The sequence below is a fragment of the Rissa tridactyla genome, chromosome 5 (assembly GCF_028500815.1).
Source record: "Rissa tridactyla isolate bRisTri1 chromosome 5, bRisTri1.patW.cur.20221130, whole genome shotgun sequence".
Lineage (NCBI taxonomy): Eukaryota > Metazoa > Chordata > Aves > Charadriiformes > Laridae > Rissa > Rissa tridactyla.
This window is the reverse complement of record NC_071470.1, coordinates 61442763-61470436: the sequence shown is the minus strand read 5'-3', so window position 1 is coordinate 61470436 and position 27674 is coordinate 61442763. Positions and strand designations below refer to the sequence as shown.

The window sequence follows — 27674 nt, the reverse complement described above, 5'->3', positions numbered from 1 at the left end:
TTTTTTTTTTTTTTTTTTTGTTCTAATTACTAGAGGTCTGCCTTCCTTTTTTCAGGTCAAACCATTAATAAAATCTCCTTTACCGTGTTAAGGAAAGCCTGAGCAGTGCTCATCGTTTTAAGAGTAGACGATTCCTCTCTTCTATCTAAAAACAAGCCAACTGTGATTAAAACTGTGGTATCCACTGAGACCTCCTTGTGCAAAACTTCCTTAAAGGAGCACCTGAGGAGAGTGCATTTTTTGGCAGTGCCCTTTTTTTTTTTTTTTTTTTAAATTCAGAAGAGATTAATAATTTATGTGACTTGAGAAAAACGTATCAGCCAAAACCAACGTGTCTAGGAAATAGCCAAGTTCTAACTGTCGTCTCCAAATGAGTGCAGTTTTCTAGAAGTTGAAAGGATGTGTAATGTGGGCTTAGAGTGGGTACAGAAATGTCTCCCTGTGGGTTGATGCATTTGTTATCAAGCACCACCACACAAAAAGCTCTGATTTACCCAAAACCAGTGTCTCTGCCAGTTCCTGCAATTGGTTTTCTCACAGCCATCCCATTCAGTATGTCTTTGTAATTTCAATAAGTAATTTAGCTCCTTTAAAAAGTATATGCTTACCTGGAATACTTTCCTGCATTTTTAATTTCCTTTTGCTTGTGTCAGACTACTGATGACATTGCAAAATGAAATGAATATTTGATTGCAGAATTTATAATAAATGCAGGTCTAATTGCTTAAGCCAGTCATGTTTATATATCTGATGCCGTCAAACTTCTTTTGGAAAAATACATCAAGACCCCAGTCTGGCAGGGCTCTTCACCACATCCTTAATTTTCATCTGCGCTAGTTTTACGGGTGCTGCTAAGACTCCTCAGTTATTTGAAACTGAGAAGGGGGCTGGCTTGTTTTCCTTCTGCAGCAGTAACGGTAAGGTTTAAGCCCTGTATTAAGGATGGTGTGGCAGCATGTGCCAGCAAATCCCGGTATTTTAGAGCATAGGTAGAGTTAAGCACGTGCCCACACTGTGCAGTTGGATGCTTTGAAATGCTATGTAAATGCACCCATCAACTGAATGAGAGAAAAGTGCTACCAGGAGCATCCATCTTGCCTGAGATTCAAGAAGAAGCTGAGAAAGCGGCGTTTTTTGCTATTTGGTCAGGTGTGGCAAATGCAAACAGCAGCTTTGCAACAGAAGGACTCTACTGTCACGGATATTTAAGCAAGCTATTAAAACACTTATTCTTGTCCTCTCTGTGAAAAATTGTGGCGAGTAGTTGAAAGATGATTTGTTTACGCTGGCTAACTGCAAACAAAACTTTATCGTTTACCTTTTAAAAGGGAGTATGATACAAATGCTTGGCTGGAGTTGAGCGAGTCGTGGCGCAGCACCGGTTTTAATTGTGTGCCCATGAGAAGACCCCTCTGGATGATGGGGTGCTGCTTCGCCCGCATGAGGTGGGGTGATGTACGTGAAGGCCAGGCTTGAGTGCCTTCATTAAACCTCTTGCAGAGTGGTGGAGGATAGCTCCTGAGGATTTTAATGGGATTGCAGGTGTGTGACAGATGTTGTTTGGGACACCATGAAAGGTGCCAGCGCCCCACATCAGAAAAGTTTGCTGCACACCTAGAGCAGCTCTGGCTCCCTTTTGGCTCGAGACGTGCCTGACACTTGATCCTGGCGCTGCTAGGAGCCAGGGTCTTTCTGGTTGTAATCTGTTCCACTTTCTGGGGCAAAGAAGAAAATATTTTTAATGTGAAATCCATTTTAAAACACACCAGGAAAAAAAGGACCCTACAGCTGTTTGAAAGCTGTTCGGAAGTATGGCATATTAGAAATAGTCCCAGCTGAAATGGATTAGCAGGCAGAGTTCAAGTGAGGAGGTCAAATGTGTAAACTGAATGCAATTTATCTTGTGGCACTGCAGTTTATCATATGATTGCAGAAATAAAGAAATACCACACGCATGCACATATTCACACCTAATAATTTAAGAATAACTGGAAAAGGTCTTAAAAGACATTAAAAAGGCTTCTGATGACATCATACTACCTGGGGTAATAAACCAAAGACAGTTGAAGTCAGTTCCAAAATAACTGTAGCCAGATACGTCTTTATATGCCTGCCTTTATATATATTTCGTGTCTCAGGAGAAAGGTATTGAACACTAATATTGCATACTAACTGTGTGGGGATACAGTGGTAAGGTTTTTCCTCTCATGGATTTCTTCATGTTACATTTAATTTGGTTTTTTTTGGTTTTTGTTTTTTTTTTTTTTTTTTTTTTTTACATTTACAGAACTCCTTTAGTGTCAGGATTAGCTGCATTTATAGATCTTGAAAACTTGTGGGATGGTTTGCCCCTTAGAAAACCGAAAGAAAATTTCAACAGGGCATTACTGTGCAGTTTCCTTGGAGCCTCTCCTTTTGGGAAAGTTTTATTTTCGACTTCAGGGGGAGCAGGAGGCCTCTCCACCCCCCTGCCCCCCCTCCTTCCCCCATAGTTTTTTTCTTTTCTTTTTTTTTTTTTTTTTTTTTTTTTTTTTTTTTTTTTAATCTTCCTTGCTGGTTAGAGGGCTTCTCCCTGAATTTGAATAGCAGACGGTTGGATAGTCGAATTCATGAGGGCATCTGCATAGAGACCCCCTGCTTCCCTGGTGACTCCAGACCCTGGCGGCACAGGACTTTCAAAGCCCATGCTTTGCAGGTGCCAGTGTTGGTGATCCTTCAGTGCGTCGGGACCACACGCAGTATTTTCCTTGACAGGTTGCAAAGCTCATAAAATGAGGTTGTGGAAGCTCGTTTAAAGGTCGTGGAAGATGCTCATGAAAAATCTGGTCATTCTGGGACTTGTAGAATGGAACACATTGCCTTGAGACAATGCAGCCTGTTAATAACCTTTAGTTCTGCGTTGGATATTAATATCATCCAAGGTTGTGCATGTGTGTGAGTTAATCACGCTCTGATGTGGGAAGGTATTCCTTTGCACTTTGAAATATATTTACTAATGTCACCAAAATAGAAAAGATGATGGGCGTCCTTACGAAGGAGGAACTATGACTGGTGAGGCACTTGGAATTAAAAGGTCAAGACAATTTTGCATTTCAGTCACATTGGATGCTAAGTTTAATGATGAGGACATTTTTTGAAAGATGCTTTAGGTGGCGTAAACTCCAGTGAAGGACGTTAATGTCACGTTAATAATAATTATTTAGAAGTGTGACAAACTCTTCTTGAGCAGCCTCTATTAGGCACAGCCTCAGAAGGAAATTTAAAGTAGAGGGTAATTTCTAGATGCAATTAAAAACTTGTCAGAGTGGAGAAGCAGCCACTTTCTGTCTCGCTTTGATTGTAAGCACTGTAATGAAGTGGCTTAGCCTGGCATTTTCCTACCTGCAGCTTGAGCATGGGCAATCGTAGTGCGGTATCTGGTGCAGTTGCATTTCTAATGCATTAAGCTCTGATGTTGTTCTTGGAGGAAAAATACCCCAAACTTGTTTTCTGTGGTAATTTTCTTTTAAGGACTTTTTTTAAACAACTCCGTGAAAGATCAGTGGCCCTTGTTTCATCCATAATCATTTCAAGATGTGATCCACGTAGAAAACTATAGAGTTGGCATGTTTGCAACTTTTCCTTATCCTTGCGTGCCAGTTGCTTGGGGGATAGTAACTGGAGCATGTAGCCCTCCTTCCGGTGTGCCCTCCCAGGCTGCATATTTCTGAACTCCTCCGTTGCTTTTGTCTGCTTATCTTTTATATTATTGAGGAACGTGCAAGAAGTGTCTTGACAACAGCCTCGGGGCTTCTTTGGTTTTAGACCAAAACCATTATACTTTGCTGTTTATGCATCCCCATCCACCACTGCCAGTGACCCCAATCTACTCCTGGCCCGGGCAGCCCCTGTAATCAGGCCATGGATGGACTTTATAATTGTTATCATCTAGCACCAAAGATGAATTTCTATGTCCTCCAGTCTGGTTCTCCCATCTGCATTTCTAAGAGCCATTCACCTCACTTCATGTTAACAAAATCTGGGGGATGACGTCAAGGGGAGATTATTGATGGGGCTGAGATAATTATTGTGTGCTGGTCTCCATGTTTTTATCTTGACGTTTCACACAAGCAGGCCACCCACAGCAACTGTCCCTATCTGTTCTCGATGAAGTTCAGTGAGATCCCCGTAGGACCATCCCTTTGCCAGTGTATTTTCATGGTTCAGGATGCCCTTAGGCTGCAAGCTATGGTGGACCTTCACGTGTGACTCCCCAGCTGTGGTTGACACCAATACAGAGCTGGGTTAGGTGCCATGCAGCTGCTATTTTTGGTTGCAAGTGTCAGGATAGGGCTCCCTGGTGGCCTCTGGTTCATCTTGAGTGCTTGGCGTGTTCCATCACCCAACACATCATGAAACCAGTGACTTAGATTTTAAAGAAAACCGTTTTGGGAAAGGATAGAAATCTATAAACCAAAATTAAAACTAACTGTGGGTTGAATGTGCACACAGGAGAAAGGTTGCATTAACCCTCTTATAGGGGTATTTTGAAAAACCCTCATAACATTGAGTTAGCAAGGAAAAAATGGAGCCGTTATGTCCTAAGTTTGGATGCTGGTGTCTGGTGGGATTTTTGCTTTGTGTGTCTTGTTTTGGTAAAGGTTGGAAGAGTTCTAGGGTTGTGTAATGCTGTGCATTTTATGGCACATTTAAATGTCTATAACATAAATAGCTTTACCATCAGAAGGCATGAATGTCAGCCTATTGACACATTATAAAGACACAAATGGAATGTAGCCTGGCAGACTAGTGCTGGTTTTGAGATTTAATAGTACATCTGTATCATTTATCCCAGTGGGAAATAACACAGGATGTTGCCTTGTAATTTTTTACTACTGTATAATAAAATGTACCCATAATAAATGGTGTCTCAGCAAGTAACGCAGCAGATTCTGGATTTTGTCCAGTGTGCCTTTACCACTCTAGGTTAGCTTTGCCTCCCCAACTTTAGGCAACATACAGTTTTTGACTGGACACAAACTGAATGTGGAGCTCTTTAATGTGTTATGTATGTATCTGTATGGAAAGAGACCCTCCTTGTGCCAAATGCATCCCACCTCTTAATTAGCTGGTGTTAGCAGCGTACTGCTTCATTCCTCTCCGAATCACTCACATCCTAAGTTGAACTGTCCTTGAAAGGGTCTGTTCTGCATTTCTGCACTTCAAGAATGTCTTTGCAGGTTGATTGCTTTCCCAAATGTCCTTACTGTGATACACTGTTATGTGCAAGTAGCCTTTTGGTAAAAACTTGAGCAATGATATTTTGTCGAAGCATTATCAGACTCATGCAAATGGAGAGCAGGGATTTGGTGGATTTTAGTTGGTTGAATTTAACTCATCGCCTGTTCCCTGCCCAATGCTAATGGGGCATCTTGCACACCTTTTAGCGTGCTTGGGAGGGGATGTGTCCTGCCCGGTGCCGGTCCTTCCCTAGCTGCAGTGTCTGGGCTGTCGCATTGCTGCAGGCTGTGATTTTTTTTATTAAAGCCATGAGAAGTCTGAGAAAGGACTCTTAGGCGCTTCTGCAGGGGCCCGATAATACAGAAGGGCTCTACGGACGCTTTCTAACATCTGGCCCGCGATGTTCCAAGCGAAGAAAAATATGAAAACATTATTTTGCGCGTATGAGAGTACTGCACATTTGTAAAAAGACAATTAACATAGAAATGAGGGAGGCTTTTGATTCATCAAGTAGATTCAGCAGACTGTGTCGTTTCCTTGATTTTCATTTTAATTAGGATTAATCAGTTTTATCTCCTAAGGTCTTTGCTGGGAATTTACACGAAACAGAAGACTTTGGTCAGCGGTGTGCCAGTGTAATAGCCCCTACTTGAAGAAATCCAGCTGTGGCACGTATAGCCAGGATTAGATTTGGCAGGACCCCAGGGTCCCTTCTCGTCTCGCGTTAAGTGCCTTGCTGTTGCAGGGAACCCTCTGGGTCTTCCAATACCAGGGCCTATGCTTCACGTAGCTGCCTGGTTGCTTGCTTCTAAAACCGCTTGGGACCAGTATTTTGCTTGGAAAAAATATCCCTTTGATGCAGGCTTTAAATAATGGCTGCTCTCTGCTCCACAAACAGGCACAAAAGTCTCGCTTAAGCCCAGCCGCTGCTGTTCCCGACAGCTGGGAGCGAGAGCTGGGCGAGACAAAATGAAGCTGACCTTTTTCTCCTCAAAGTCAATATATTTCACAGAAGCGTATGGGTTTGGATGGAGTTCCAGAGGTTCTGTTTGATATGTTAGAAGTGGAAAATGAGGGAAGTTCTATAGGAAGGAGAGCAGCATCCCAGTGGCCTCGCAGGGGAAGAGGCGAGGTTTAAGTGCGTGTTCTGCATGACGCAGAGCAGAAGCATGACTCCAACACGCCTTAGGTGAGTGTTGCTGTCCTACTGTTAGGCTGTATCCTCTCTTTCTTCCCCCCTCCCCCCCCCCCCCCCCCCCCCTTTTTTGGCATCTTTTTAAAGTCTCTTTCTCATCCCACCGAGGGGGGAAAAATAATCTTTGAAAACTATTACAAAACGAAACGGATCTTTCTGGTTTAGTTGCTAGATGTATTTGTGCGCGGACAAATTTCATCTTGGAAATTAGAGTAATTTGCAAACTTGATGAGCTTTTTATTATGGTTGTTTTTCTGTACCTAAAAAAAAGATGTCTTGCTGTGAAAACTTCCCTGTAACATGCAGGTGAAAATTTAGCTTGTAGCTTGTTTCCTTACTGGAAAGGATATGATTGTTCCAAAATATAGGAAATGTAAATGTTTTCCTATTAATTATAGGAGAGCAAAATTTCATCCATGTGGGCCCTACAACATTAAGTGTCAAGTGTAGGCTTTAAGCTTCTTGTACACTCAAATAACAGATCTGAAAGCCATTAGGCATATGAACAAGAAGAAAACGGAGGCAGAAGGCAAAAAATGCTGAAGGGAAAATCCTACTGAACGCCCACAAAGCATTCTCAGGCTCACAGAAATGACCTGCTCCATTTCTGTTACGCAGAAGTGTTAAAAGGAGAGCAGGCGACCCCTCTCCCCCAAATCATTCATCTGTTATGTCTGCAATGTATTTAGACTGAATCCTTTCCCAGATGCTGTGGATCTGTCGGTTCCAGGGGAAATTAATGGGATTTTACCATTTGCTTTGAGGAAGAGAGGACTGGACTTTCTCCTGCTATCTTTGGCAGGAAGGAGCGAGGAGCTTTCCTGTCTGCTTACTTTAAATATTGCGTCTTTTTAAGCGTTTTTGCCAGATAGCCTAATTTGTGTTACTGCAATACACCGTGTTGGAAAATTACAGAGGTTAATGTACAGCACTGTGATACACAACCATAATGGTAGACTCTAATGTTTTTTAAATGGTAAACCAAAGGCATTCGTAATACGAGTTGCAGTGAATTCCCTGCAGTTCTCGACAGAGATTAGTTTAGCATTGCTTTTAATATTTTATGCACTGAAGTTGTTTGCAGAGACTAAAAGCTTCACTCACTTTGCACACCCGTGCTTTGTTCTTTCCTTGTACAAAGCACAACAGAAGCACTCTCTTGCTGATGAATTGCGTGGCAGGAAGTTTTATTAAATTCCAGTTATACCGCCTTGGAAAGATTTTTCTAGTAATCGGTGAAAACAATGTCAGATTTATGGTGTCATAACGGGGCCAGGTAGTTAGAAATCTAACCTTTTGTAATATCACTAGTTGCATATTAATATTTTTAAATATCTAAAACACATAAGAATGACCTAGGAGGTTTTGACTTTAAATGTTACTGTAGAGATTTGACTGTACATAATCCCATTAAAATAGAAAAGTACAAGATAAAACGATCCATTTGCAATTATAATTATGCATATCGAGATTGACCATTCCTTAAAAAATTGGAAGTGCAAGGTGGAGAAGGGCATTTGAGCAATCGCTCTTTTGTTGAAAGCATTGATGGAAGAATAAAAAAATTGAGGGGGATCGATTTGTCAGTAATGTGCACAAAAAAGTATGGGAAGCATTTCTTTGGAAGGTGAGGGGAAGGTAACTCTCCCACCGTCATGGTTAGCTTTCCTTAGAGAGCCACCACAAAAATACATGATCAAACACAGAACACTGTTCTATGAACAGTAGTTCTATGAACTACTTCATCTGCTCTTGACATTTGATAAATAAAGTGTATTAGTTGATCAGCTTAGTATCGGAGAGTCAGCACAGCCTTATGCGTGCTCAACAGAGGAGGTGAGTTTTGTTCTCGCTCTTTCGGTGGTGTGCTGTTTGACCTTGAGCAACTATTTTTTGTCTCTGTGCCTTTCTTTCTGCTAATGCTTGATTGCCTTGTCTTCTTGGAGGATGTGCTCTTCGGAAGAGAGATTTCTTTGCATTGTGTTCTGTGAACAATGAAGGCTGAGCCTAGCCGAAGCCTCTAGGGGCATCTCTAACACGAATTATAATTGTTAGCTTTAATCACTTTCATCAAAAGAGCTTGGTAATGGAGGATGTCAATGTGCGGGATTTGGAGAGATCTGTAGGGTGCATGTTAATTAAGTCACTGTAGGTGAAAGTTGCTGATTTGGTTTCACAGGGCTGATGCAGAGACGCAGAGGCCCAGGAGTGATGCTGTGCTGCTCCATATGGGTTTTCATCTCCAAAAGTGTGACACCGGGTGCTCACTCCTCTACTCGAACAGAGTCAGAAATGAGGTGCTTGGTATGTTTTAGCAAACAAGGCTTTTTTGCAAGCCTCCTGCTGGTTGCCCAAACCTTTGCGTGGCTTTTTTTTTTTTTGTGGGTCCCTGTGCTGTGAGCATTAACGACTGAAGTCGGGCCGTTTGGCTTTTTGCAGTGAAGACAGCTGCTCGAGGCTGAGCCATCCCATCTTGATGGATTCTCTTCCCAGCCTTTGCTGTTGCTGAACAGAAAGTGTTTATCGTTGCTCTCCCTAATAGCAGCTTCTGTTTTGGCATGGAGGTGCAGCAGCATGCTGGTTTGCAGATTAATTGCCCTTCTTCTGGCATCTAGTGATGCAGAGCAGTATGCCCTTGTCCTATTTGAGTGGATACATTTCTTACTTACCATAGCAGAGGATTTAGAAATATTTAGCCCTATGAACGCCAGCAGTCATGTTAGTAAGAATGGGCTTTGTGGAAAGATCTATGTTATCCATTTAGCAGTAATCTCTGCAGGTAGAGCTTCAGGGGAACGTGGAATGGAGCAAGGGAGAGAAGGTGATTTCCCTTCTCCATTAGCATCTCAAGTGAAATCACTTGCCAGATTGTCCCAGCAGAGTGCAACTGGGGAAGAACTGGGTAAGAAATGGCAAATGCCTGTAGGCTTTAGAGGGGAGCAGGTTAATCGCGTGGTGTGGAAAGCAGTAAAAGAAAATAAAAGCAAGCTTCCCTTGCATATGGGGCAGGCTCTGTACTGCTGCATTAACAGGAGTCAGAGGTAAAGCAACGTCTCTTTCTTTAGTGTGTTTGTTCTGTCTTTTAGGGCTAACACCAAATCCCTATAGTTTCTGCAGTGCGTCCACTGCCAGTGAGCACTGAATTTCTAGCAAATATTTTGCAAGATCGTTGCCGTGCAGGGATCCCTGTATTGTTCCCTTCTTATTTTAATAAGAACAAGAATTCCCCAAACTACATTTGAAATCTGCATAGAAATAGCATATGGCAGAGGCCAACTCAAGGTTATACGTTTGGCATTTGGGGAGGGAAGGCAAGAAAGTACACTCACATTATGATAAAATAAAGGTGAGCTGGGAGGAGAGCATGTGCTGAATCCTAAAATGACACAGAAGAGCCGTAAACCACTGTATGTTGTGCTATCTCCAGCCTTTTACGCTCCACGCAGAAGTGAAATCTGGGGTATCATAAATGAAACAAAGACCTTGTTTTAATTTAATTTAAAAAGCCATTGCAAATTAATGGGGTAACAAACATTTACTTCTTCAGACTAGGCAAACCACCATTTCTCTGCTCCATACTGCTGCCATCAAATCAGAGTTATTCTCCAAAAGCTTCCTGGAACCAGGTGGAGGTTTTGCTATAAAACATAAGCAGAGTAGTCTAAACAAACGGCATTTTTCCTAGAAATAAAGTATATGGATGCCCTCATGAGGTGTTGCCTGGTCTGCTCTGCACTCGTAAAAGTGTTTTTTTCCTACTGAAACTGTATATATTTGACCAAAATTGAAGGCTGAAAATAGCTAACATCTGGAGACTTTTTCATTTGTACAGTGAGAAATAATAACTGGTCTTACCCTGCGTTTGCCTGTAAATTTTTTTCGATGGTCCAAAACCTGTTTATTGCTTACAGAGGCAATTTTGCTGACAGGCAACCTGGAATAGGTCTCTTTTTCTTCCAGAGCATCCATACTTGCCTATTATAGAGAAGTCACTCAAAAAGCAGCATGCATGCTGGACTCTCAAGCCTTGTTTTAAGTTTTAATTTACTTGTCTGACTTCCAGCGTTACTGAATGCAAGCGATTGCTCCTTTAGTACATAAATAAGACGAATTATGTGTTGGCGACCAATGCCTCAGCCTCCTCCTTTTCATACTCTCAGGGGAGTACCTGCCGAGGAGTGCGTAGAGCTGGGGTTAAACTTTCCTTTTTTTTGGCATGAAAGATTAAAGTAGGGCCGTTCTGGATCAGCTGAGCTGTGAAACCAGAGCCCTAGGACCACTTATTTGGACCACAAAGTTTTTAAGGTATCGGATGGTCCAGGGTGTGGGACCATGGGGCAAAGCTCTGCTGCAGTCCCTGTTGGGAAAGGCTTAGGGACCTGCCACTGCAGCTGGAGGAACTGGCCCCAGTTTAACACTGGTTCCTATTTTAATCAGGCTTTATACTTTTTCATTTAAATGCACTTCTTCCAAATGAAATGACCTGTGTGCTCCCCTACAAGTTGTAGAAAACGAGCTGGGCTTGGAGTTGATGTTGGAAGCAAAATTCAGGCAGAAGGACTCATTGCTATTTCCATTGTGTGGGTTTTTTATTTTATTTTCTAATTGTTTAATTGGAGCGGGATGGGGTCCAGGGTTCCTCTGCCATCCAACTTGACTCTGACAAAACTGATTCCCACCGAAGTTTCATCTGTAGCAATCCCAACTGTGAAGAGCAATTTTTCATGTGTAATTAATCCTAATAAAACTAACATTTCCAGGAGGCTGACCTGGATCCATGCATTTCATGCTTTTGTCAATTAATGTTACATTTAGCCCTAAACTAACACTGTAGTTAGAGGAAAATCCTGGAGATGTAAGGGGATGGAGGAAATTTAAGATGTAACTGCTGAGGAGCAGGAATTAACATCCTTACAATCGTAATTTGTTTTACATCCTTTTCAAACTAGATATTTCTTCATTATTCTGGTGCAGCAACCTGTAAAAAAAATCTCTGGTAAAACCTCTAGTATAACAATAGTTTATCCAGGTCACACTGGAGTCTGTTATGGTGAAGAGATACTCAGGTACCTGCACGTGAGTTCAATAACTACTTGTATCTCTAAGGTTTTTTTTATAATTTGCAGTTATAGCTTCCACTCACTTTTCATCCAGCCATTGCTGGTTATGTGCTAGTACTTCTTCCCATACAGAGTTGTGCTTTATAGAGATTAAAAATTCTTACAGGCTTTTAAAAATCAGATCTGTTGACCAAAACCAGTTGTTCATCGCTGTATCCTCTGGTGCATGTATAGCAGAAGGTTCACGGGTGCCTAATAAGTCCTCGGAGGCAAGTATAAATGGTTTTTAATTTTTTTCTTTTTCTCTTTGTTTCCAGAAATGCTGAATTTGGTACTCTGCAAAAAATAGTGTGTGGATTTTTAGCACCTGAAGAACAAGAAAAGGTAATTACCGGACCATACAGTCTAGCCTCATTTGTTAGCTGTGCTAAAATATTTAACTGCTCGTCCTGTTCGTGTTGCGTGAGCCTACAGCACCATCTCTGCATATGGGTTTTGTGTATTTTCAGTTATGCAGGCACTGTTTTTTTTTCTTGAGAATGTTCCTTTATGGGAAGGGGGCAGGGGAACTAAAGCAGTAGAGCATGAGAACGCTGAAGCAAAATGGTAGAGAATAGCACTCTGTGAATCTTTTCAGTGCATGTAGAAGTGAAAAAGGTAAAAGAAGGGGGGGAAAAATAATCAAGGATTGTATGTGCTAACACAAAAGGTTGTGGACTTCCCTATATTTGCAAGACCACCTAGCACAGCCTTGCAGCACGGTGGGCAAGTACTGAAGAAGGCTCAGTGTTCATCAGTGTTACAGCAGCCTCCTCGTGTTTCGGTGACCGAGTAACTTGTGGGGTGGTGCACCCTGCTCCAGAGGTCGTGAGCTCCTCTGCTGCCTGGGAGCCTGCCACTTGCAATTGAGTCTCTTGATCCTCTTGGGTTGTGACATTTTGCTTGGGCAACGCAGCTCGACAGGGCTATGGCTCGGTTGCTGGTGTTAAACAAAATGCTGTTCATCAAACTTTCATGAGCCGCTTTGCCGGGGGCTGCCTCTTGAAAGCCTAGGCTTCGGAAAGCAGCAAGGAAAGCTGTGCTGCTCCGTACCATTGCCGTCTCCTGTATTTTCTTCCACCTTCTTTCCAAGGCTGAGAGGCGAGCACCCTTGCGGGACCTTGTGTGGTTTTGCACTTTGCTCCTTTCTGGAGACAAGTGATGTAGAAGTTGAGCAAGGAGGGCATGGCCATGTTGAAGAGTGGTGGTTCTGCTTCAGCTGGTGCAATCCTCCAGCTGTATGGTGACACAGAAGAGGGATCAGGCCCACACGTCTGCCTTAGACCTTGTGTATGGCTTCATTATTACAGTGGGTAACCTAGTGAAATCTACATGAGCCTTTCAGTTAGTGAGCCTTGCAGCTAGTGAGCCTTCCAGTTAGGTTTTTTCTAATCATTAATATAAAAACTTCAAAGTGAGATGTATGTAGATGCCACAGTATGGAGAGCAAAAGGCAAACCATAATGTGAAGGCCTGTACATTTGAGTATATCAAAGCAAGCATAGTGAGATTTGAAAACACAGATGCAAAGAGATACAGATAGGAGATGTTGCAAGGGTCAGGAAAGCTTCTGTGTGAACACGTAACTTGTTCTTATGAGACGCTTCATTTCATCGCTTGGATTTGAAAAATGCATGTGAGTGACATCTTGTGTTCAGTACATCTGCAGTGCCATACTGCTGATAATTAGCACGTGGATTTTAGAGGCGGTATGTAAGCCAAGATGACAAACGCAAACAAATCGTGGGGGGGACCAATGCTGCCTTCTTCATGCATCAGCATTACAATTTTCTGGAAGCCCATCTTCCCACCCTCCAAATGGAAGTGCCATCTCAGTTCTCAGAAGGATGTTGAAACACACTGAAGTGGCTTAAATTTGCAACTTGCTTTGATTCTTTTGAATTTTTTCATGGTGGAATCTGCATGCATCAATTTAATGCAAAAATATGACAGGAGAGGAAAAATAGCAGGTAGAGGGAGAAGCCCTACGAGCAAATAAACACTTGATGAATTAAGTTTTTAGAGAACCACGGTTTCCTGTAGTTTGGGCTCACAGTGTTTTGAATTAGCTTCCATGTGCTAATGATGGGATTTGTTTTGTTGGATGCTTCCATTTAGGATTTACGGTGTCATTTAAAACTCTGTAAAGCTTTATGTTGTCATTGTCAGCCGATTTCTCTGCCCCGGGACTGTCATTTTTGGGCACTTAACGTACAGGAGATGTAGCATAGCTTTACTGGGGACTCAGACAATTCATTGCTTTGAGTATAAGTCTCTTTATCCATGTCAAAAAGAAAGATTGAAAAATCAGATTTCTTTAATTAATTTCCTAAGGGGAATAATGGAAAGGTGGTTTATACCTTTCTCCCCCTCAGTATCCTGCAGATTACAGTAAGACGCGATATGTTGGCAAAGAGAAAGACTGTGCTGCACTGTTGGGTTTCACTGGTATTTCACTACTGTTTTATAAGAAAGTGAAATATTAGTCTAAGTTACGTATGCAATTTAAAATTAGCTCAACAAATCCAATCATTTGTGTTTCTTTATGCTTTTGGTACAGTTGTAAAGAGATTTAAAAAAAAAAAAAATCAGTACTTCTTTTTGCAAGTAAGAAACTAAAAATACCCCCAGATTCATCACAGCTAAGTGCTTTCCAAGGACTTACAATGAAAGTACCCGTGCTTTAATGCAATGTGGCTCAAACAGGGGAATTATTCCCACTTGGTTTCTTAAAAGCTATAGATATTGTTTAAAAGTTTAAGAATAAGCGATATTGTAAGTAGATAAGGTTATGTATGTAGCAAAGAAACGGCCACTCACGTTGTTATATTCTATATAACGTTTATACATGTTTTAGTGTGTCATTTTTATCAGCTTTGCCTGTTCCCTGAGGTCAGGTGGTTGTACACAATTCTTTTTCAGCCCGTGAAAGGGATCCCACGGAGTCATTTCATTCTGTTGACTGTAAGAGCAGGACAATCGGGAGCTCCGTAATTCCCGCAGACTTTGGCAGCGCCCTTTCCTTCGGTACTGCGTGGCACTACGTTGCAGTGGCTGGGCTAGGGACATATCGGACGTATTTCATTGTATTGGAAAGGTGCTGGCTGCTCCGCACATGTGCCGTCCCCTCTTACGGGGGTGTGTGTGTGACCTTCATGGGGATGTTCACCCCCCATGAAATGGGGCGTTTTTGCAGGGGGAGTGGATTTCATGCTGTGCTGCTGTTAGCATCGGTGAGCTCCAGAAATTGAGACTGTGCTTTTATTCCCTGCGTGGCCAAGCTAAAGTAAGAGATCCCAAGGCTCAAGGGCATGAGAAGCACTCGCTTCTTTTGTTCTTGATGCCTTTTTTTCTTTTTTTTTTTTTTTTTTTTTTCTTTTTAACCGACTGGCCATGACATTAAGATTTCTAATTAATTTAGAAACCACAGGCAGTTGAAGAGAGTGAGCAATGTAATAACTGGGCCATGGGGCAGAGTAAAAGCACATCAATTATTCAGGCAGTCGCTGCTGCTTATTCCCTTCCCGGAGCTGGGCTGGCTGTCAGTGTGTGTCAGCGATGCCGCTAATGCCCTTCAGAATTTACATGCATAAACAGTGGCCTTTTAAAATCTGCACGAGAATAACTTCAGCATTTCCAATGATAGCTGCCAGCAGTGCGCTCCGTCTGGCAAGCGCCGGGGGCTCCGACCGGTATTTCGGATGCCTAGTTCAAAACCAGGATCTTGGCAGGCGCGTCCACCGGAAGCCTCTGCCGAGGAGAAGTTGTTCCTCAAAGAGGTTGAGGGGCAGTCCGAGCCATGGGAAGAAAGAAACAGTCCTCCTTTAAAATGCAGATGGTGTCTGGGAGTGTTCTCTCTGGGCTAGTGAAGACCATCATCTCTTACAATGCATCATCACCTCCTGCTGTTTCCATGATGTCCCTCAAGCATGCGGTTCGAGGATGCCACAGGTGCCACTGGGGCTGGACCCGCTGCAGTTACTCTACAGAGATGAGGGGCAGGAAGCATCCTCCTCCTCCTCCTCCTTCTCCTCCTTGCTGCTGTGGCTGTTTCACATCCTGCGCTTTGGCTTAGCAATTGGAAAGTTTGAAAACAAGGAAGCTTTTCTCACTGCAAAGAATTAGATTCGTGGGACTGCGGCAATCGTCTTACATGGGTGCACCGCAGTCTCACGTTAGGGATGCCACAGCAAGCAACACTGATTTCTGTATTGAAACAGCAAGGGGACTGAAATTGGGGAACCTGTTGGATTTTTCTGCCATGGACTACAAGCGGAGCACGAAGCCTTATTTTCCTGGCTGGTTGTCAGGGTTATCTCTGTTGCTGGAGGCAGCCACCTTGGTTTTTAAAAAGTGAACTAATTTGTGAAGGTGACGAAATAAAATGAGCCTCGCTAGTTATGTGTTGTGCCTGCAAAATGACCAGCTTTGGTTCAGAAAACGCTGGCTGTAATTAATGGTGAAAGGCTTTCGTCTCTGATCTGTGTAGCCATTTATGAATCACTTCTCCCTGTGGAAACTTCTAAATCTGTCTCACTGGGGAGCCTGAGGAGGAACAGGTAACATGGATTTGCTTTAATAGCTGCGGTTGTAACTTAAACACTTGAAATGATATTAAGCATCTTTCTCCATTAGCATTTCATGTTGATCCTGATGATATACCAGCCGAGGCTAAGACAGGATCAGCGTTTATTAAATGGAAGAGACTAAACTCTGTAGACAAACGCTTTGGCTAAATAGGGCCTTCATTGCACTGAGAACAAGAATGCAATTAGCGGAAATGTTTGTTTACAAAATCTAATTCCTAGGGAGTACCTTCTCAGATTGCCGCTTACATCTCTCGGGCTGGTTTTGTTGCCAAGCCTTGCAGATTGACGGGTTTTGCAAAGCTGGGTGGTAGCACACTTACAACGGATGGGTCAAACTTTGCGTGGTAAAGCTGAGCCCAGCTGAAGAGCAGGGGCTGCGCTGCGGACGTGCCAGGCTTTATTTGTGCGTTCCCCCCATCTATTTTACAGTTAGGTGCAGTTATTAATAATTATTGGATGTCCCAGATATTAAACCATGCAGGCTGAAGAGAAGCTGGGAACGGTGCAGCACTGAGTGTTGTTATTGCTATCCTCCTGTCCCCAACCTGGAGCCTAAACCAGGGAAATCACAAATGGGTTCTAGCTGGGTGAGGGCACCAGCATGAAGAGCCTTGTCCTCCTGGTTGGCTGAGAAAGGTGGACGCCCTTGGAAGGTGATTTTTGCCCATCCACGATGACAGTTGTGCTCTGGAAAGGCTGCTTCTCCTCAGGCTACAGAAGGAGCCAACAGGAAATATAACTGCTACAATCCAGGTATTAGGGTTGGGGCTTTTTTTTCCAGGTTGGTTTTTTTTTGGGGTGTGTGGGATTTTGGAGTTGTTCTTCTTTTTTCTTGGTTTTTTTTTTTTTTTTTTTTAAATTAAGGCCAATAACATGGTTGAGAGGTTATATTTAGGTGAAGCAGGAGACAGGAAAAAACTATTGTAGGGAAATGTAAACATGGCTTGTGGGAGCCAGATGAGAAAACTGATCTTGACAAGAAGAAAACGGCTCATGCCGCTTTTAATATCGGCTGTGCATGAAGAGCGGGGGCTTGGGCTTCATTCTGTGCTTTCGCGCAGGTGATGAAGTGCCGGCGGTGGTGTTCGATTTTGTTGCTGCGTAGGGTTTGTGGAGTGTGAAGGATCAGGCGGTTCGAGCGTGTGTTGATACCAACAAAATAGCACGTATTAATTTTAAGGTGCGTAATAAAACATTGCTTTGCATGCGAGGATATGGCGCAGCAGTATTTATTAGCTCATTTTCTTCTTACTCTGTGCAGTGGCACTACTTTTTTTGCCGTTATTTCCTGTGGCTTCCTTGCAAATGAATAGGGTGTCTGGACTTATCCATCAGGTGACATTGGGCAAGAAAGCATTTCCTGGACATATTTGCCTCGTGTGTCTGGTGGCAAACATTAAACAGTTACCAGAATAATACAATTTCCTCCCCACTTGCTGAATACAGGATAGCAATGGAATAGTCAGTATAATCCGTTTGGCGATGGCTTATAGTCATGTTAAATGACGGGGAACGGACTAATGAAGACCATCCCATTGATGGATAAGGGTTACAATTTACCAGCCCCGCAGTAATTGAAATAAAACAAAGCTGCTTTTGCCTAATCTATGGAGTGGTAGGCGATGCGCAGGTATGTCCATGTGTGTTGTATTGAGTAGGGCTGCAAAGCGAGGGGGTGAGCTCTGGACCACTGTGGGAGGCTGGGCTGGGATGGGGCCTCTGCAGAGGCTCCTTATCTGGTTGCAAGAGGTAAAGTCTCAAAGTCTTTCAGCTGTCTGAGCTGTGACTTGTTAACAAGCTCGTTGCAGTGTTGTGGGTCTTGCTGCCTCCTCCTGTGCAAATGATGCTCCCTGACCGCGCTTCTCCTCCTTCAGGCAGCGAAAGGGGAATTGCAGGAGTTGATGCAGAGGCTTGCTCCTTGAGAGGGGCTGCACAGGGCGTCCCTAGGGATTCGATGCTAATATAGCATTTAAAACACTGTGTCAGCACTGGAAATGACAAATGCTTTCCTTAATTTGTGAGAAGCGTGCCTGATATTATGAGCTTATATGTGCCTGAGAGTCTAGTCTCAAGACAGTACATGGGCCTGTCTCCTATGAAAGCTAATTGCACTATTAGAAGATCTTGCTAACTTAAATAAGACACATTTATTTGTGTCTTAAGAGGATTTTTTTTTCTGAGGTGAAAGAAATCCTGAACGGTGCCAAATTTTATTGGAAGCATGTTGTTCTTCCCTGTCCCTTCCTCTCTCCCCGTGTCAAACCTGTTCTGGAAATTGAAAATATTTCATAAGATCGAGGCACACCAATGCAACTGAAGGCAGGCAGCATTTAACTGAGCTGTAGGGGAATTCATCGTGCAGATGGCTTGAGGCTGACTTTTCATCCTGTGGGATAGTCAGTAGGAAACAGCATTGCCGACAGGGCTGTATACATTAAAAGTATAGAAAAAACAGGGGAACGGAAAACGCTTTTGCCAAGGTATCTCCCTTTGACCCTGCTCTGCCGTGACTTTAGCAGCCACCCCAGGTGCTATCAAGACTTTGGGGCAGATCAGGGGATTTATTGCTTGGTTCTGCCTTGGGATGGAGGAGAGGACCTGGGGCCAGGGTGACTGCACCTTCCCCAGCACCCCCCTCCTCTTGGCATCCCACGACGCAGATCACCTTCGTCTCCTCTGCACTTCCACAGATAGTTCCACTGCTATTAGGAGCTGGGCCTTGAGGTTTTGTACCAGCGTGATTTGAATTAAGTCTACTTTAGACAAAAGTTTTAAGAGCTCTCTCTCCTCCCTCCCATGCAAAATAAATTGGAGAGTTTAAATGCACTGTGTCTGGCTTGGAGGCATTTCCCTGTGGTTTATTGCTTTGCTTTTATTGATGGGCTCTGTTTGCTCTCACACAAACTGATTAATTTGAACTCGATGATTTGTTTCGCAGAAGTTGTTTGCTTAGGGATGAAGGCCGAATTAAGGAGTTTTTATGGGGTGGAAACTTTAGTTCCGACAGACTTCTTCAGATCTTGGTTCTGCTCCCTGCAAAGTTTGTAGAGACTCAGATAAAGTGGCCCTTGGCCCTGGGAAGATGCAACGTGCCAAGTGGCTGTAGGGAGAGCAGGAGGATACGTTAAATTACAGACAGCTTTTGAAAATTTCAGAATGTCCTGCCGAAGCAAAACGATGGATCTTTTGAAAAATGTAAGATGATCTGATTCTGCTTCTTAATTTCCAAAAATAAGAAAAAAATTGGAACAATCATTCCAATTATATTAAAATGCAAAGGTATGCTAAGCACAGCATTAGATATGTATTTTTTCACTATAAATACACCCCCAAGGAATCCTTCTATTTTTAAGATGAACTTGGTATTATGATAATGTAAAAGAAGTCTATAATTTATAATTCCAGTTGGAGGTGAAGAAATTTAACATGTCAGCTTCTCTATTCACAACCCCAGCAGTCAAGACTAACAGGCTGTTCCTTCACCTTCGCTGTCAATCATTTAGAAAGACCAATTATGGATTCATTTAAAAAATACATGTATCAAAAGAAAAAAATGCAGCAGCAGAAGGTTGAACACACTAATATTAAAAAAAAAAAAAAACCAACAGGTCTGTAAGGGTACATTAAGGCCTACACTGTATAAGCTTTACAGCCAAAACTCTCCAACTATTACTCTGGTGTTTCTGGAGGTGCCATATGTGCTAAGTTCAGAAGTGGTTCTCCACTGTTTGTGTGTTGGAAAAGAGCTGGTGACAGCTGACAGTAATTTCTTGTACCATTTAGAAACATTGACTGCCTGGCAGTTTGTTTTTAAAAAAAAAATAGGGAGGAGGTGAAAGATAAAGTCCTATATTGGCATTTGGGTCTTGGTTGTGCAGAACCGTTCAAGGATGCTGAAAAAAAGGCACATTCTGGATGGGTTGAGATTGCTATTGATTTTAAGAATTTAGTTTTTGGAGTTTTGAGCCTTAAGATCTCCAGTGCAGCACTTCTTTAGCACTGAATTTAGAGGCGACTGTTTCCTTTTAAGATGTAGGATATAATTGCATTGACCTCTGTTCCACTAGTACTAAATATTCAACGTGCTCCAAAAAAAATCCACAGAACTGGAACTGGAAAATCAGATTCCTTATTGAGATGCATAAATATAGTCACAGGTCTAGTAATCTTGTTTTAAAGAAGCAGCATTCCTTTGGGGTAAGTTTATTATGACAAAATATACATGACCAAACTTAAATATAGTTAACCTAATATGATCAGACTGATTTGGAGCAGAGGTAGGTCAACACTAAGTGCTTTTGAAAATCTCATCCCAGCTCTCTAGAGATTAAGGCTACGAGTGCAGAGCATCAGCCTAAGTCATGCTGAAGAGGCAGAAGGGATGCTTCTCAATGGAGAGAGGCTTTAGTTGGAAAGCAGGAGCATGAAACAGACCGGAGGGGTAAGAAAGATCTGCAACCAGATGGGGAAATATCCAGCTTTGCCCAAGGCATGAGGCTTGGAAGTTAACCAGCTTGGTTGCATCCATGATTCTCTGCCACCAGCAGTGTGTGTATTTGGGCAGACCCCTTGTTTTTGGGTGCGTAGGAGCATCTTCTCCTCTCACATTTTAAGCAGTACTGCTGCACCAAGGGAGCACAGATGAAAACCTTGAGGTTGACAGCCTGTTGTGGCTTAGCTCCAGCCGGCAACAAAGAACTACAAGGTCGTTGCTCACCCCCTCCACCCCTGTCTGGGATGAGAGGAGAATCAGAGGAAAAAGGCAAAACTCGTGGGCTGAGATAAAGGCAGTTTAACAGAAAAGCAAAGGAAAGAGGAAAACAACAGCAATAATAGTGATAACGGAATGTACAAAACACGATTGATGTACCACCACTCACTGACTGGACCCAGGAAGCCCCCAACCCGCTCCCAAGCGGCAATTCCTGCCCTTCTCCCCATCGCTCATCATCCCTGCCTTCCCCCGGCCTGCTCCCTAGACATCTACTGGACATGGCCTCACATGGTATCGAATGCCCCTTTGGCTAGTCTGGATCAGCTGCCCCTTCCCCTCAGGTTTTACCTTCTCTAAAAAACCAGGTTGTTGCAAAGGCAGTGTCCTTGGGATTTGTAACACTTGCTGGCATCTTGAGCATGGGAACTCGTTTTTGGTGTACCATACTCATTTTAATACCTGAAAAGTACAGTCCTATTTTAGGCATTTGAGTGAGTAGACTCTTGCTGTTGCACGTGGGAAGAGGCTTGAGGGCTTTCCTCCTGTATCTCTGTGAATAGCACACGTGACTGATTTAGTTGAGGAGTTGAAAACATGAGGTCTAGCGAGGCCGTGTAAGGAGTATCGACACCCTTTGCATGCATGGCTTCCAACTGAAATAACTGGAGCTGTGTTTTTTTGAAGCGTGACCGAGTTTGGCTCCCAGATCATGTGGATGTGGTCAGAGATTTGGCTGGATCCAAGCCATGCAGCATCGGTCCCTTTGCTCATCAATGAGGTGACTTGTTCTAATGCCTCACCCTCAGAAGACCTTGCTCCTCACCAAGCTTCGTGCCCTGCACATCCAGCTGATGGAGGTGCGTCTCCCATCAGTCGTGGTGTCCCAGCATGGGGTGCCTGCAGTTTGCTGATGGCCTGCCTCCTCTCAGCACCAGCTGTATTATTGCAAGCCCCCAGAGGAAGGCATTCTTCCCGGTCTCTATAATATTTAAGAGTCACTTTGTCCCCCCCTTATAACTCTTGCAGTTTATTTAAGTGACAGACTGGTTCACTGATGAAACTTTCTCTTGGACCACGTGCTTGCAATTTTAAGAGCAATTCCTGCTATTAAAAAAAAGTAAATAAATAAATCTAGCATAAGCAGTAAGTTTAGCCCTTAAACTACAGCAGCACGGTGCCTTTTGGAAAAACACACAGCTGCTTTACTTATAACATGTGCTTGAGTTAAACCTCCTGGGTTGCTTTCCGTGATCAACGGTTTTATACAGGAACACACACAACTCAGTAAGTCGATCTAAACCTATTGAGGCTTATCCTTTGAGACTGACTTTTGCACGTCCATATTATCTAGAGCCTGCGAAGGACTGGAAAGACATTTTGTCGGCATCTGTGTATCCCTGGGCTGGGCCTGGCACCTATATATAAGAAAAATCCCTGCAAACACTTAAGGCAGAGGATAGGAAAGGAGCAGTGCATTGAGTAAACAGATGGGATGGGCCGACGTTAAAAGCAGGATGGTTATGGTAAGTGTAATGTGCAGAAGTCACACTACATCAGCTTGCTAATCAGTGCTGAATGATTTGTAGACATCTCAGCAGAGGTGAGTTTTAAGGAGGTTTGAAGGAGAACGGTGTCACGGCTCTGCAGATTTGTACTTTTCACCTGCAGGAAGAGGGACTCTGGGAGAAGCAGGAAGGTTACTACTCCAGTGCTGCTTTTCTGTGTATTTTTATATGTTCTTCTTTTTCTATATTCTTTTCCTTATGTATTTTTTCTTTCTTTGTTTTTGTTCTTTTTTTCTTCACGTTCTCTACAGAATCTCTCTAATGAGACAGGGTGATCGTGGGCCCAGATGCCACACTGCAAATGCCAGTTTTTAAACCAGCTGAGAATCTGGCCTGATATTTAGCAGTTGGTTAGTACTTTCATCTTCAAAGTACTGCGCAAACATTAATTAATTCTGCTGGGGAGCGCACAAGAAAGTGCTGCTGGAATAGTTATGCAGACTGCAAAGCTGGGAGAGATGGCAAGGACAGCGTTACTGGGCTTGGGAGGTCTGCGCTTACATACATAATTCAGCAAAGGGCCCCACAACAAGTGGTTTAATGGGAGAAAAATCTCCTTTAGGTGCCTGTTTTTCCCACTGACTGCGTGCTTGGTGTTTCAAAAGGAAGAGAGTATCTCCCTGCTGCTGCTGCCCTGCTTGGGGAGATGGGTGAGCTGGGATTTCTGTGCCCACAGCCACCCCTTCAGATGGGTGAGGAGCGTCTGAGGGAACTGGGGTTGTTTAGCCTGGAGAAAAGGAGGCTGATGGGAGACCTTATCGCTCTCTACAACTACTTGCAAGGAGGGTGTAGAAAGGTGGGTGTCTGTCCCTTTTCCCAAGTAACTAGTGGTAGGACAAGAGGAAACAGCCTCAAGTTGCACCAGGGGAGTTTTAGATTGGATATTAGGAAAAAAATTCTTCACTGAAAGGGTTGTCAAGCATTGGAACAGGCTGTCCAGGGAGTGGTTGAGTATTTAAATACCCTGGAGGTATTTAAAAGACGTGTAGATGTGGCATTTAGGGTCATGGTTTAGTGGTAACTTGGCAGTGCTAGGTTAATGGTTGGATCTCTAACCCCATCCTCCTCAACTAAGGGAAAGCCTTCCTCTCTCCAGACTTCTTCTCTTACCTCCAGGGCCTGGGGTTCCTGAGGGCTGGCCTTAGCAGTAAAGACAGAAGCAAACGCGGCATTCTTTGCATCCTCCTTCAGCAGGGCGCCTACCTCATTCAGCAGCGGGCCCACATTTTCCCTAGTCATCTTTTTGATGCTGATGTACTTGAGGAAGCCCTTCTTATTGTCCTTGACATCCCTTGCCAGATTTAATTCCAAGTGGGCCTTAGCCTTCCTCGTTGCATCCCTGCATACTCTGACAACGTTCCTATACTCCTCCCAAGTGGAATAGTCTTCCCTTTCCCAAATTCTGTAAACTGCCTTCTTCCATCTGAGTTTTTCCAGAAGCTCCTTGCTCATCCATGCAGGTTTCCTGCCTCCTTTGCCTGATTTCTTACTCCTAGGAATGCACTGATCTTGAGCTTAGAGGAAGTGGTGCTTGAATATTAACCAGCTCTCTTGCACCCCCTACCTTCTAGATCCATGGGATTCCTCCAGGTAGGTCTTTCAAGAGGCCAGAGTTAGGTCTCCTGAAGGTCCAGGGTTGTAATTCAAGTTTTTGTCCTGCTCTTCCCATGCAGGATCTTGAACTCCGCCATCTCATGGTCACTGCAGCCAAGGCTGCCCCTAGTCTTCACATCCCTGACCAGTCCTTGTTTGTCAGCACAAGGTCCAGCAGTGCACCTCTCCTCATTGGTTTCTCCACCACATGTGTCAAAAAGTTATCATCAGTGCTCTGCAGGAACCTCTGGGTCTGTGCATACCTGCCTGTGTTGCCTTTCCAGCAAATATCAGGGTGGTTGAAGTCCCCCGTGAGAACCAGGGCCTGTGATTGTGGGGCTCTTTCCAGGAGTTTGTAGAAGGCCTCATTGACTTCCTCTTCCTGATCAGGTGGCCTGTAGTAAACACCTGCAACGGTGTCTCCCATATTAGCCTGCCCCTTAATTCTTACCCATAAGCTCTTGACTCATTCTTCATCCACCTCTAGGCAGAGCTCTCACATAGAGAGCAACTCCACCACCACTCCCTGCTGACCTGTCTTTCCTAAAGAGTACATAGCCATCCATGACAACATTGCAGTCATGTGAGCTATCCCACCATGTCTAGTAATCGCAATGAGATCATGGCCCTGCAGCTGCATACAGATCTCTAGTTCTTCTTGCTTATTCCCCATGGTATGTGCATCGGTGTAGAGACATTTCAGAGAGGTAATCAAGCATGCAGGTTTCCCTGGTGGTGCTATCCACCATAGCCATACCACACCCTTGAAGTGGTTGGCCTTCTGGTTCTCCTCTTGGGAACCAGCTAAGGAACATTTGTTGTCACTCTGGTTGGCCTGGCTTATTCCACAATTGGATGTGATGGCATGAGCATTGCCATTTTGGACCTCACCCCCTGAGTCCTTCAGTTTAAAGCCCGCCTCACCAAAATGTATAAATTGCCTGCGGCATGTGCAGATTTGGAGATGCACAGTGCTCCGCTCTGCACTTACACCTCTTTGCATATGCAAAACCATTTTGCCCATGCAGACATTGGCTTTGGCAGGAGTGAAAAAGCACAGTGGGACTGCAAAAAGGACAGTGAGAACGCTTTTCATCTGCTCTTAAGGACAGTGTCAGCAGCCTTTGGCGTGGGCTGCGGTAACCTATGCTGGAGAGGAGGAGGAGAACTCATGGGTTCCCTGCCGCTGGCTCTGCACAGGCAGGACAGCGACAGCTACGCAGCAGCAGCATTTCAAGCTGGCATGATCGCTGATGTCTTCCAGCTGCACGCCTAACTCCATCTGGTGCGAGGTGATCAACGCCGCCCGTGTTTTGAGACTTGCCTGGACCACCGCTTTTGAGTGAAGATGCAACTCCGCAGTGTTTTAACACTGAATCCACTCAACCAGTCATTATATTATTAAGAGGAGCTTTTAAATGATCACACCTACTGCCACAGACTTATTAGCCGCGAACCACGCGAGCCTTATGTGACTTGACTAATGCTGTATCAATCAATTCCTGGTTGAAATAGGCATCTAGGGGAGAGGAGGTATGCAATTTGTTGGTATTATGAGGGGGAGTTGGAGTGGTAGCACTGATGGGGCCAAAAGGGAAGGCAGAGGGGTGCTTGATGCCAGAAAATAACACGTCTGCACAGAGATTTTGATGGGTGGATGTTTGTCGGGGATTGGATGTGAATCTGTGCTTTGTTCTGAAAGCTGGAGGTGAGACGTGTCTTCATATTGAGTGGAAACAGGTCTTTGAACAAAAGACAGATTCAGGTTGACAGGATGGGAGCTGGGTTTTGGCTTGAGTCTGCTGACCTTGTTCAGATGAGGAGGAGGGGGAAAGCTTTAAACTTCTCGCACAACTCATTTAATAGCACTTAAGGAAATGGCGATTTTTAGAAGCTGTCCAAGTGCACTTAGAAAAAATATATTTCTCTTAGCTTTTTCAAAATAGGTAGAGAAAATGTTCCTGACTGCAGGTTTGTGTTCATTGAGATCCACAGGTACCTACTGATAGTTCTTCGAATTTATTTTTCAAGTTGGTGAGTTAAGGAGCCGAGGAAAGAGAGATCATGGCTGAGGCAGTTATTTTTCCAGTGAGCATGGTCTTTGCATTTAAGATAGTAAAATTATATCTAGAGCTGCACAGTTTTAATTTCCCCCTCTTCCCAAGACTTCAGTAGACTAACGTGCTCAGAAATATTTCTTTTTAATCTCAAGATACTATGCCTAGGTTTGCATGAAAGGCAAGCCAGCCTGGATCTCTTGAGGCTCGCAAGCTGTAATCAGAGATGTTTATCTGAAATGTTAGGGTTCCATCCTATCTTACCATCTCGGGAGTGAAAAAATAAACTTAATGAACCTAGATCAGACAGATTTGTGATGAAGTCCCAAAGAAGAGAGAGGATTTGCAAGTAGCTGTGATTTTGCTGTGTGATTTTAATTTTATGGGCCCCTGTTGTTCAACGTTTTCTTCTGAGTAACTAAGAGTTGCATTAAATATTAAACAAACGGTGTGATGATTCATAAAGAGGGTCATGAGCTCCATATGTGAATTAGAAATTTAATCTCCAGCTGGTTTCACTATAATCCATGTCATATGTCCGGGATCAGAGAACTCCAGTGTCTTCGAATAATTAGTTAGTGATCAAAACAGAAAAAAAAATATTCCATTGAAACAATTTTCTCTTAGAAAAGGCTGTTTCTTCAAAACAAAATTGCTTGTTAAAGCTCATCAATTGTAATGGCATTTTCTTTTGAGTGAAAGTAAGACAAAAATAATTCGGAAAATGTCAGAATGATTACTACTTTTTTTTAGTGTAAAATGACTTTCATTTAAAGTTTATTTAAAGTAACTCTTACTGTGTTTTAATAGGAAAGTGAGGCTTTTTCTTTTCATAGAATGTAACTTATTTTAATTAACCTAAAATGACTTTCTTTCTAGAATGTTGTTTCACCAAAAAGGAAAACTTGATTAGCTTTTTTCTGGTATCTATATATAATTTTAATACTAGTTCAGGTTGGGGGGGGGGGGGGGAAGCTCCAAGTCTTTTCTTTGGATTAGGAAATTAATTTTTTCCCTACTTCCCCCTGGAGCCCTGGAAAAATACCTGTCAGCCATTAATCTCTGAGACAAATATGCTGAGGTTTTTCCCAGCCTTGCAGAGATTGCATCCTCCTTAGCATGACAATTATAAGGCGATGCTGGAGGATACCACGTGAGTTAAAAACTTGCCCATCATTTATAGCAGCTGCTCACAACACAAAACACACATATACGCAAAAAAACCTGTCCTGTGCTCATCTGCGGAGTTTCCCAAGATGTTTTCTAATGCTGCAGGTGGGTTTTAGCCGGCACACAGATGCACACATGCAGTTTACATGCTGGCTCAGGTGCATCTTGACTTTGATCAATAAAAGGTTTTTGTTTGGGGCATTTGGAGACTAAGTGTTGAATCTACACTCAAGAAATACTGTGGAGCCAGTGGAAGTGCAGGTCCTGACGTGGTGGGGTAGGTTACTTCATGCATGGCTCTAATTAAGGAGCGTTGCTGTTGCATTTAGTTGGTCAGCTTATGAAGCAGGTCATGGTGTGTGCCTGAACTTAAGCAGCAGGCATATGGATGCACACAGAATTGAAGTTTTAACGCGTATAACCTTATAGACCTCTGAAAATACAACTGTACTTGGTCTTTTATGGATGAGGG

General features: G+C 43.4%; 1 protein-coding gene across 8 annotated transcripts in view; it reads left to right on the top strand.

The window, feature by feature from the left end:
• Positions 1-27674, top strand: part of ADGRL3 (adhesion G protein-coupled receptor L3) — a 524212-nt gene that overhangs the window by 79081 nt on the left and 417457 nt on the right. For 7 of the 8 annotated variants that reach the window (XM_054202410.1, XM_054202406.1, XM_054202409.1 and 4 more), the window contains exon 2: positions 11793-11859. The gene's annotated coding sequence lies outside the window, so the exon portion shown is untranslated. Of the gene's footprint in view, positions 1-8631; positions 8720-11792; positions 11860-27674 lie in introns of those variants that run through there. The other variant, XM_054202402.1, reaches the window with a different exon arrangement.